At 34.6% G+C, this 12,959-nt stretch overlaps 1 long non-coding RNA gene across 1 annotated transcript; it reads right to left on the bottom strand.

Moving 5' to 3' along the window:
* Positions 1–3,693: 3,693 nt before the first annotated feature.
* On the bottom strand, positions 3,694–12,375 carry LOC113943627. Its single transcript, XR_003526396.1, has 3 exons — positions 12,278–12,375; positions 4,804–4,871; positions 3,694–3,755 (listed from the first exon to the last, which is right to left on the bottom strand). It is a non-coding gene; the product is annotated as an uncharacterized LOC113943627 (long non-coding RNA).
* Positions 12,376–12,959: the final 584 nt, after the last annotated feature.

Raw genomic sequence — 12,959 nt, 5'->3', positions numbered from 1 at the left:
TATGATATGATATGATATGATATGATATGATATGATATGATATGATACGATACTCTGGACTGAGTGTCTCTGGTACCTATGTGCTATATAGTACAGTCTAGAGAACCACTGACTTATGTGGATTTTCTGAATACATTTTTGGAGACGGAATATGTTGCTTTAGGGATTTCACTTTGTCCAAATACATGAAAGTTCGTAGAATGTCCAGTAATCTTTACAGGTTTGGATTTATTTTTGTGGTGAAGAAAGCGAATGATTTCATGTTGCACAATCAGACAGAGAATGTTCATGTTCTGGTTCAATATCTAAGAGAAAGGTTTTGTTATTTCTATTGTTTACATTACCATTAATACTTCCATCAACACTTAAATGAACATTTATTTAACACTGAATTCCTGTCTTTCATTGAGAGGAACAAGAAAAAGATATACTTAATTAAAAGGAGGATGGACTGACATGAAAATGGTGGGCCCTCAGTTGTGTGGAGGGATATGAATTGCACTCATTAAAATAGAATGCTGATAAGGACAGGCTATAAATCTGCAGATGGGTTGCCCCTAAGATCTGCAATAGGTTTTAGAAAGGATTTAGCATTTAAAGCAAACAACTGACAATAAAGGCAGTGACTGTATTGTTTTTCACAGTGTATAGGAGGAGGACACGTTTCTTCAGAAAGCTAAAGACAAAAGTGATCTTCTTCACTGCAAATATATGCCTAGACTTTGAAATACCTGCATTTCAACCATTTTCAGGCAAAGTAAGTATCATTAAACAGATAATATAGTTTGATTATAACATGAATACGGCAAGAAAGTAAAGGACAGAAACGACTGCTGAAATATGACATTTTAAAAGGGGTAACTTTCAGAAATAGTGCTTGTTGTATTTGAAAACTGAGTAGTTTAAGTTCATTTTGCATGAAACAAAGGCTTGAAATGAAAGCTTATAGCACATCTCCTTATCAGGCACTCTTTTCTCTCCTACAGAATTGTAGGAGAGCTGTAAAAACAAAGCCTCTTTCAGAAGTACTTCCTAAAGGTGCAAGCGATGTAATGACCCTCAACCAGACAAACTCACATTTTAATGTAGGCTGAGGGTACAATGTAGAATTATATCATAAGTCAACAGAGACTTAACCAAGATGAAAAGGAGAACAAGCCTCTCTGCCTGTACACATCACAGAGTTGTAGAGCTGATACTGCAGATAGACAAGCACAGAACTAAGAAAAAACAAAAAAGGGAAGAATTGAAAGTAGAGCAAAAGAGGTCATAATACAAAGGAATGTGGGAGCCAGATGAGCAATTTGATGAGTGGCAGAGAAGGAAGGCAAGCACTGAAGAGGGAGGGTGAATCCAATTAGCATGCTGGTTTTGACAAAACATTCCAGCATCCCAAAGAATATGTTTCTCTCTAAGAAGTCTTTTTTTGCACAGCCTCACAACTGAAGAAGAAAGTGACAAGGAAAATAAAATATGATTCAGTAAAAGGAGAAAAAAGAACAGGAAACACTAGATAAAATAAAACTGCAATTATATGTGCTGCACTCAGTTTAAAATATTTTTAAAATAATCAATAGAAACAATAGTTACTTTTATGGCCTCCATAACTACTAATCATATAACTTAAAGAATCCTAGTAACGATGCCAATAGTAATTGCAGTAGCATTACAGACCCGAAAAATGGAGGGGATATTTTTCTGTTGTAATGCAAAGTGACACTTACCATTTCTGTTGAACAGAATAAATTCCTTTGGAGATTATTGGTTCCTTTGAGTTGATTATTATACAATCATAATCATTTTACAAATACTAAATATCAAAGCGTATTATTAAAGAAAATCACCCCCTTCTATAAAACTACTGAAGATATAGTCCTGAATGGATAAAGTTCCATCGTGGATGACTTTAAATTTTTAATTATGTAAATACATGATAATTTTTTATGCAAAGAATGTTTTCTTTTACTCTAAAATTGGCAGTAATATTACTGTGACTTTTAAAAAATTATCCCAAACAGTTATTTGGATAAATAATTGCTGCTTTGAAATATGTGCAAACACAAGAGTTGCACAGTAGAAGAAGGAGCCAATTACTGCTCCTCAGAACATCCAAAAAAAGCTGCAAAATCATTACTTTTTTGGGTCTTTATGGTTACCCCTGCTGACAATGTGGCCAGTGTAAATACATCTGCTCATTTGGTGCTCAGTTTAACCCTTCTGTCTAAAACAGTTTGGAAATGTATTATTGGTTCATGATGAATGAAGAATGAAAATTTCTTGCTACAGTTCTAAGAATTAAGGTGATCCAAAGTTCATGTTCAAATTTCATGGTTGAATTTTAATCTATGGAGAACACCAAAAAAGTAGCTAAATAAAAAGAAAAGAGCCCTTCAAAAAATTTGCACAGCTACTTAAGTAAACTCACACAATCAGTTCAATTTTCTTATTATTAATTTGTTCAGTTAGTTTGCAATCCAGTAAGAAATAACAAAATGGTACTGAAGTATACTGGAGCAGAAAAACTACACCAGAAACAAAAGTTTCTCTGTAATCAAACACCATGTTGGGCTAAGGAGCATGTTAACCATTACTCCTGCCCCCTAGTATGGTAATATAAGGGGGATTACCTATGGCAGGAAAAGGTGATGCAAATATCCTGACAAAAAGACTGAGATTAGCATTCTACTTGGGCTCCAGTACTTCTGTTCAGGAGTAAAGCAGACCTGCTTCCTGTTCTGCAAATATGTTCCTTGTCCAACAGTACATCTGGATGTTATTCAACAGCCCTACTATCAAGCACATTTCTCCATTCTATATAAAGTCTCAGAACAAAGATTACTCACTGCTGTAAGTTGATATACAGTAAAAGAGAAACTCACAAAGTTGATAAAGAGCTAAATTGGGAGTTTCATCCTTTTGAGGAAAAGATTACGTGGAAATCTGCGCACATAAAAACTGTTCTAATTTACTCACGTATTAGTTTCCACAGAGGTATTTGGAACACATCAATAAAATTTGTTATAGGATTTTCTTATAAAGTCAGCAGTGATAAAGGGTTTTAAATGTATGATGAGCAATGTAGGTCAGCAGAAATTCTCTTTTCCACTTGAATAAATGTGACCTAAATGTAAAGGAGCTGAGCAATACTTCCATTTTGCCTATCTGAATACATGCATTCTTTTGGATTCTTGGAAGGAAGAGAAAGAAATGACATAACATCTGGACTTTTTCAGAGTAAAACTCAACTGCTATCACCAAAGAGCTAGTCAAAATATTATAATTGTAAGCTTTCCCAATCTAGGAACAACTTGTCCTGAAAAGTCTACATACAAACTGCAGGAAAATACAGAAATCATACTTGAAAATTACAGCCATTTTTTTTATTATTATTTCTTGTAAGAGACATCTTTAGCAGAGAAAGCATAGCTCAGTGAGCAGAACTCAAGTAGACTGCAAACACAGCTAAATACTTTCATGCCCTGCCTTGCAATTTTACGTCTGTAGGCTATTCACAGACCAATCTTTTAACAATGGCTTGTGAAAGTTGTGGGTTGCCCAATTCGGATCACAGCTTCATCTGTCTTCCAGTCTGCCTTCCACATAGTCACAACAACATGGGTCATCAACTACGGCTTCTTTATTTAGCACTACTACTACAGAGCCAATTATTCTTTTCATTTTCTTAAGAAATGTGTTCACATCCATGTTCTGCTGTTTTCCTTTCTCTCCTCTGCACAGAAAGTGGGGAGGCAACCCTAGAAGCCAAACAGATGCACAGGAAATGGCATTTGGGTGTTCAGGCTAGTTCACAAACTTCTCAGTAACTTGGGTATTACATTTTGGAACAACTAATGCAGGGCATCATACACTCTTCATGTGGCTGCCTCTCACCAGAATTTGGGATTGTATTGCTTTTCTCCTGCTATAGAAGGCTTTATCATTTTCTCTAAGAAGAATGTTTCTAATCTCTACAAATGCATTTCATGTTTCTTAAAGAAATATATACTTTAAATTTAGCTAATTAAAGAAAGAGACATATATAAAACACTTGCAGTGGGTAAAAGATTTCCACTCTACTCAATAGCACAGAGAGATTGTACCTGACAATTATAAAATGTGTGATTTGAAAAAAAAGTTATTTAATCAAATAATAAAAAATACTCATTGTTGTTCTATTTTCATTTGCATATTTCCTTGAGAAAAACACTACTATTTCTCTACAGTGCCTCAAATTTCTCTGAACTTAAAAATGCATCCCATCTTGTCAACATGCACTCATTCGTCCAGTTTTCCCCAAGTGTATTTCAATGCAAAGCACAACTTTCCCTGCAGTGCTGAGCGTGGCAAAAAGTACATCCATTAACCTGGTGGCTAAGAATATTTGTAATTTCTTTTGTTTCTGTTGACAGCTTCTTATCAGTTTTTCTGTCTGAGATTCTTTGCAAAGTACTCTTTGTTCTTTTCAGTTTTGATCCCTCCTTTAAATTCTAGTATTATTGCTTTTCTGACAGCTAATCTCAATTTCCCTTTAAGTGCAAGGATACATCCATTTGCTGTCAGAGAATTCTCCTCCACAGCTCGTTACACCTTCCCATTTAGCATCTTCTAATACACCAAAATCTGAATTATATTATTTTAACCATTGCCTTCATCTACACTTTTCATTACTTGTTTTACAGCCAATGTGGGTTTTTGGCTAACTCTCTGATCCAGCAGCTCAGTTTGCACTGACTGTGTGCTTAAGGTGTAGTCTGCAAACCAAAGAGAGGAAGAAACATCCTTACATATACTGGTAGCACTCACCAAGTAGTCCAGCAAGTAAATACAGTCAGACAGAACCGAATTTTCACACTGCAGACATATTCCTTACCCTGCAAAACATTGCAGGTGTCACAGGAGAGGCAAAAAAAAAAAGTTGTAAAAAACAGAAGCATGAGAATATGATTCAAATTTCTTGAATTCCAGTTCACTTTTCTAGCTACCAGCAAGCATTTCTTCTACCTTTTTACCTCTAATAAAGTATTCAAGAGCGCTCCTGTGCAGAGTCCCAAGATATTACTTAGAAACTGTATCTGTTCATATTTTGGTCTGAAAGTAGAATGTTGTTGAAGGGATTAGACAACAACACCTGTCACTTCCATTCATTGTGACACAGTACTATGTTATAAATATTTTTTTAGTAGCACATCAGGCCATTTGCTGACTCTCGTTTGTCTGTGAGTTGTCTGTGAGTCTCTCTGTTAAAATCACAGCACTGAGATAAGCATAAAGTGCTTTTACCATCTGGAACTGCAACAGGAAGATTACACTAGCATAACTTGTCCTACTGTAGATTTTAGGCTATAGGCTGATTTCTTTAAAACAAATAATGTCTATCTTTCATCAATCGTTTTATATCCTTCTACTTCTAACAGCGCAGAAATAAAAATTGCTACCAACACTTAGTTGATATTTGATATCTTTTTTGATATATGCATTTATGCTAAAGTCATGTTGTCCCATCTTTGTAGCCAAAATAATAAGTGATTGATCACAGACTTTCAGGTAATTTTTTTGGCCAATGATATACAAAGACAGCAATGCCAGTGGCTAATTTAGCAAAAACGTTTGCTTATTTTTAATGTTTCCATTTAATAATCACTTCTCTGTTTTAAAGACATTTCTGTTATCTTGTATTTCAAGCAGTTATTTAGTTACATAACTGTTAACGCAAGAATAAGTGTGTAATAGTAACATTAACAAATACTTTGAGTTGAATTTTCCATAGTAACTTCCATCTATTACCTTGTGTGCTTATGTTCTCTAGTTTTTGCATTCTTAACATCCTCTTACTATTATTTTATCTACCAACAACAAGTAAATAAAAAGAGAAAAATTATAATCATTTCTATATTCAGGCAATCAAAACTGTGGTAGGAAAGCTGAACACACACACACACACATATCTTTTAAATAAACAACATCTCTCATAACATACTCAGTATGTCAAGTTAAAATGAACTATTTTGCTGAAAACCAGATTAAGACAATGGCTTCTGTTATTGCTGACATGATATCTTATGGCAGCTCTAGGTTCTTAAAAGAGTAGAGAATATTTCCTCTTATCAGTCTTCAGCAGAACTAAAGTGCTACACTGTAGGGGACATGCCACACTTTCTCCTTTTTTTTCTCTGAGAAACAGGAGGGTAAAAAGACAAGCAGAAATGGTTCAGTAAGCGTGAAGAGTCATGGACAAGGCTTCTGAGAACTCTCAGATGCTTTGGTATCCAAGAAATGGCTAACGAGGTTTAATCCCACATGAGGATCCCAGACTTCAGAATCACAACTGTTTTTAGGTCCTGGTCAAAAGCAAACTTCGGCAAATGAGTAACAAGGCCAGGCTGGATGGGATGCTGAGCAACCTCATCTAGTATGAGGTGTCCCTTCCCATGGCAGGGGGTTTGAAACTGGATGATCTTTAAGGTCCCTTCCAATCAAAACCATTCTAGGCTTCTATGATTCTAACTTCAATGGTATTACTCTAAAGCTAAGAAGATGCATAAAACACTGAAAGACCAAGGCTTCTACTGTAAAGGAAGAACTGTTTCAGCATATGCTTATATGGTGGAACTCCCATTGTACTTTCTTGGGTGTTCCCTCTACAAAAATTGCTATAACCTTTCTAATATTTAATCAGCTAACACTCAATTCATTCATTTAAGGAATGAAAAAGATTCACCTGCTTGCTAAAAGAAAGTATAAATCTACATATCCTGAGATGTAGAAAAACTTGAAAGAATTTTTAAGTGATTTTCTCCAATGGTATGAAAATTTCTAAATAGCATACCTTCCTTATTAGTCCTATGTGGTCATTAACAAGAGAGAAATGAAAGAAAAACAAAACAAGAATGTAAGAAAGAGAGGGAAAAAATAAAAGAAGGATGGTCCTGGTTGAATATGGGGTGCTCATTTTTAAGTCCACAAAACAATTGAAAGGGAAAAGAAATTAACAGAAAGAAGAAGCAAAGACAGGAAAATCAACAGCCTTTCTGTATTTATTTTCTGATTTTGCAAATGAAAGTCTTTCCACTAGTGTCATCTAATTTTTGCACTGCATTAAAAAAAATAAAAAAAAAAGCAGATGGAAAATATCTGAAGAAAATATGGGAAAGTTACCAGTACCATGGGACAAGCAGTTTCTGAAAATGCATGATAATCCCGCAAACAGTTTAAAAAAAAATTTTCCTTAGTACTTAGCTCACTGTATTAGATCTTTCCTTGGAAATATCTGGCAGTTCCTACAGACTCTGTAGGAAGATAAGAAAACTTGAATGACATTTATATGCTTTCCTGTTCTCAGTTGAGAGTTATTTTGTACTTGCATTTGAGAAATGTTACTATGATGGCCTATTACATTATTATTAATCTAATGATCATAGAATAAAATGACAGAAGTCTTACCTACTTTTATGTATGTTCAAAACTGTTTACTAATCCCTGATTATCACAGCTCTAACAGAACAGCTTAAACACTCTGTCTTTACTTCATGGATCTTCATGAATAAATTACACTTGAAGGTCTTACTTTGCATCCTTCTAAGTCAGGTATAAAGTTTTTATTTATTGCAGTGGTATGCTTTGTGAACACCTCTATGATAACCAGAGCATAAGACATTTATTTTTCAGAGGTACTTAAGTGACTTTTGTGCCTCAGTGAAAATGTAATTTTCAAATAACTTTAAAGAGTAGGGGAAACAGATTCCTGAACAACTTGAAGCTCTTGGAGTTCATTGCTTAAACCAGGATTGTTCTCAGAAGCAAACATCTGGAAAAGCAAAAAAAGCTTTAACTTTCAGAAAGTTGTATTAATGGTCAGCACCATTGATTTGCCATGCATTATGACACCACCCATTTCCAGGGACTATACTGAAAACTAATTTCTGCCTTTCATAGTACATTAATTATGGGAGTACATTTTATAATTCCTTTGGTATAAAAGGTTCTCCTCTTCAAATGTACTAGTGAACTAAATGGAGTTGACATTCCAATACATGGTGTATTTCTTTAATGGCAAATTTCCATCAGAGCATTTATGGCAATACAGCATAAAGGGGGAAAAAAGTTAGTTATAGTATGACATACATTTCTGACTCTAGCCTTCTTTATTTCCACCAAGGTACACTTGAACAGCCTGTTCTTCATTGTAATAAATTGTCCAAATTCACAAGACTGGATCTATTGTATCTGAATTGTTACTTACACATCTGAAAAATGATGGGGATAACAATAGGTTGATTTTAATGGTATAATCAAGATCTGCAACACAAAAAGAACATTGTTTCATACAGTTTTGAATTGCATAGTTCATATACAGCCAAATCTTCTTCAGTCAAAAGGATGATGGCTTTGTAGAGGGGCAAACAGATGAGTTCAGAATTGAAGAGGTATTGAACACCACTTTCAATCAGGCAATGACAAGGGCAATATAGCCTGCAAACTTTCTATTACAAACTTCCCATTCTTTCTTAGACAGTTTTCAGAAAAATTAATATCTCATCATTAAGGGTGTGCTTCATAGTGGGTGCACCATCAGGAGGGAAGTATGTTTCCAATTTGGAGTATGACAGGCACAGTGACAGACACAGCTGCATGTCATTGGTAAGGGAAGGCAAAAGTAACAATGTCCAAATAAAGAACATCCCTTAGGTGAAGCGAAAATGCAAAATTTTACATTAATATTGTAAATTACTTCTGTCAGGAAGTTTGGTTCAAAAAAAGAACCTTAACAGGTTGGGTTTATACCTGCTTTCAATAAATTGATAAAAAAATTATTTGAAAAGAATACAGGCCAGGAAAATTTTCAGTTAAAATGTTTTCACATTTTACAATTTGATGCTAACAAAATAAAATCGTATTTTCTCAACAGAAATAGAGTGTTCTGTTTATGGTATGACACAGGGATTAATTCTTTAACCCTGCATATTTTTAAAAATACTTCTTCAACAAAGGTTTTTGAAAGGGCCTATTGTTTTGAGAAGCATCTCTGGCACAAATTACCACAGAAAAAGAGCTTGTCAAAACAGAAAAGATGGGCATTTTCAAAAATATCCATACATTTGGTAAACAGCCAAATGTTGAATTTCACAGAAAACTATCGATATTATTTTGCTTTTTGTTTAGTTCCAAAACTAAATTTGAGTGAGAATAAAGCAGAAAAATATTAGCACATTTTTCATTTCCCTCTTTAGAAATTGAGGAGGAAGAAGAACCAATTTTCCCTGCCACTTTCAGAAGCTGTACACATTTTTGCATAATACCATTCATTATCTCCCAGACTGGTGGTCAAATTTTCAAAATATTTAATAGAAATCTTATAAATATTTATTGCATACAAAGCATAATGTTTACAGACAAAATTCAAAATATTTAGTTGGAGACCTTCTAAGTTCTATCTATTTCTGAAAGAGAACTTGTGAGCATATTTTGGTTTTTATGTTACCCAATTAAAAGTGTAGAGGGAAAAAAAAACAACTATGATGTAATCTTAAATAATCTCATTTTAATATTAATGGGCCTTATACATGTGTCCTTCTTTGACATAATGTAAAAAATAAAACCTCTAATAATCTAATACAAATACTGAAGGCAAACAGTGGGAAATGCCTGATTATGTATTGTATAGTGCATGTATGAATGATAGTGCTATCTTAGAAAAGAGGAAAACCTATGTAATTTCTCACAGGTAGTATTACTTCTCTGTCCTCACTGATATTCAACATTGCTGCAACTCAGATTTGAAGTTAGGTATATGTTTAAGTAATGTATTGAATGGCTTTCATACTATATACTTGTTTGACTTCACTTGTACTTTTCTTTATCTCGTGGCAGACAGAAGGAGACAGAGAAACCAAGAGATTACAAAACTTATCGTGTTTGCCCACACCTTGTTTTGAAGAAGAATTTGTAAAGAGCTTTTAAAGATTAAGGTGTCATTAAACTTCTATAAGTTCAAACACTATGGGTTGTAAACAATAGATTGTTTACAACCAGAGGTATTTTTGTAAAAAGACAATCAGGATGTCATTACAAAACATGAGATAACTTTAATACAGATTAGACGCTCTTTCAGTATAAAATTACTCCTGCTTGTTTCTTGTAGTCATCTCACTTCTCTGTGTGGATATGGTAAAGCCAGTCACACACTAATTTAATCTGTAAAGAGATTTCAACATAGCTTAAAGTATAATCCTACAGAAAGATCCAAATTTCAGATCTGTATAGCTATGTTACCTTGGCGTTTTGCCTGGGTTTCTCAGCAATATAAGCAGCCCAGGAGAAATGCTGCTACACTGTTGCTGCTACACTGTTACTGTCACTCAAATTACTCATTCTTATTAGTGCCCAAATAACCCTGTAGGAACTTCAGAAATGTACTCCCAACATAAAGTAGCAATAACACACTAGATGTCTGTTTAATACCACCACGTTTGAATGACTGGTGCAAGGGCATGTAGGAAACAAAAATGCTATACAGTGCCATTTGCTCTTTTGCTTTGTGGTGTTGTTTGTCTGTTCTCAGAGTCTGTTCTCAAAAATACTGAGAAATTGCTGTTTTCACTCTATGAATGGTCACAGGTCTATCCATGTGCTGTATTTCACAGATGCAACATATGGTATGCTACACATGGTATGCAACACAGGAAACCCTACCTGCAGCTTTGCCAGAGCATACTCATTAGGACGAGAGAAATACACTTCCGATTTAGCCTTAATGTTCACTGTGGGTTTTTTAAAGCAATACCCTTCATATATTACCCACATGGGGATGAGAGGAATAAATCTGCATTTTTTGTTTCAAGGTTCAGTTCAGCTCAGCCTAAACTGCATGAAGAACAGTTTTGAGGTATTCCTCACCTAGAGCATGTGCTAAATCTGTAAACTGCAATGATGGGATTTCAAGAAATGCAGGTCTGCAGCAGAGTCCCCAAATAAATGCTGAGAATTACACATAGGTGTAAAGCTTTTATCACTGCAGTCAGGGGAGGCAGATGTGTTTTCAGACAAAGCAAAAAATTTCTAACCTACATTGAAAAAAAATAAAGACAAAATAAATAAAATCAGGGTTTATTCTTGAAACAAGAGCCCTCAGGGAACTTATCACAGTGTTTCCAATCTTTTCTCCTTCTTCATAGCACAAAAATATAAAAGAAGAACAAATTATGTTCTTAAGCTAGTGAACCAACAAAATGAGAAGACATGAGGAAAGAGCATTGAAAAATTAGTTTGGCAGCAAGCTAACTCCTTCAGAGCTCTCCTTTGTGCTGCACTGAGTCTAGAGAGAAAACTCATTGTTTTGCTGTGAGATTTTATTCTGTGTACACTAGTATTTTATGCATATTTGGGAGGTCCCCAGGGGGAAGCTTTCTGCCAATTCAGAAAGCATTTCTAATTAATTAAAAAGCTTGTGTTTCTACATTCTTATTGAATTTTTGGTGGCATTTTCATGCTAAAGCTTCTTGAATGATATTTAAAATCCATTAATCAGAAGAAACTTTGATGAAGATTTTCAACATAAGACTTCCAAGTTTAGGCACTGTTGTCTCCCTTTAGACAGTCAAACAGCTAGTTTAATTTTAAAAAATACTGAGCATCAAGAAGTTTCATATTAATTCCTAAGAACTGCCTTTCTAAAGTCCTTTGTAACCCTGCAACCTGTTGTTCATGGTAGCAGATGCTGAGGAAAGTGAAGCACACTACAAGCATACAGGTATATCCTTCTGAGTGCCCTCGAGGTAACCAGAAGCCACAGCTCAAGGTACTTCAGGAAGCAAATTCCCATGTATGACTGGAAAAGTGAAGATCCTGTTTTACTGAGTCTCAGAGGGATGAGAGAACGGAACATTTTTGGGGAAGACTGTATCAACCATGTCTTCATTTGCATCTCCTCTAACATCATATATGCATTCTTTTTTTTTTTCAACTTTCTCAAAGATTTAGTTTTCATTTATAAGCATTGTACCAAATCTTTTCTTCTCATTTACTTAACTCATTGACAGATACATCTTTTTTAACCACCTCCATAGCAATTCAGCCCTGCCTAACCTATAAAACAGCATAAGCAATGAAAGTCCCTTCAAATTATGGCAGTGAAAGTTACATTACATAAAATAACACCAATGATGTATTGTCCAGAGATCTAGCCATAAGTACATTTTGACATAAATAATGAAACTACCTAAGCGATAACTAATACTAAAGCAATTCTTAAAGAAAAGAATGAACAGGGTTTTTACATTACCAAAATGAGGGAGTACATCCATGTTTGAGAGAAAATGGCAACCTGTGCTGTTTGCAATTATCTAAGAAGAAAGAATACTCCAAGCCAGAAGAATTATGAGACAGAACTGATGGACAAGGAGAGATGATTCGTACTTCATGTTTCCACTCACGTAACTTCAAAAACAGTTTATGTTGCAGGAAAAATATAATAAAAGAGAAATGTAGTAGGTTGGTTTTCAGTCTATGGTTTCATTAGGAACTTTATCTTTCATACCCCTTCAGCGCCTTCTTCAAAATGGTCTGGTAACTTCAATGGAAAAGAGGATATAGAATGCTAAAACTAAAAATACTTGCAGCTTTCTGGAGCTGTTCCCTGACTACACACACTTTGATTTACTGGAATGAAAACATGAACTATAACATTTTATCATAAGCAACAATGTGTGTCCAGAATTGTGTCTTGAAAAAAATTCATAAATTCATGGGTATTTTTACAACACTGCAAAATTTAAAATACAATTTATAATTAAGGCTGATGAGTGCTGAATCTGTATTAGTGAATGTAAGGAGGGATTACTTCAGATATACAACTGTGGCACATGTGTAAGGCCTAGTTCAGGAAAAGCCCACTGGATTAATTTCAGTAAACTGTCTTTTGTCCTAACAAATTTGTTTTCTAAAAGAACATACCTAAATGAATA

Source organism: Corapipo altera, unplaced genomic scaffold (genome assembly GCF_003945725.1).
Source record: "Corapipo altera isolate COAL_440 unplaced genomic scaffold, ASM394572v1 22b, whole genome shotgun sequence".
Lineage (NCBI taxonomy): Eukaryota > Metazoa > Chordata > Aves > Passeriformes > Pipridae > Corapipo > Corapipo altera.
The sequence above is the reverse complement of the archived record's forward strand: the minus strand, read 5'-3'. Positions and strand labels throughout refer to the sequence as shown.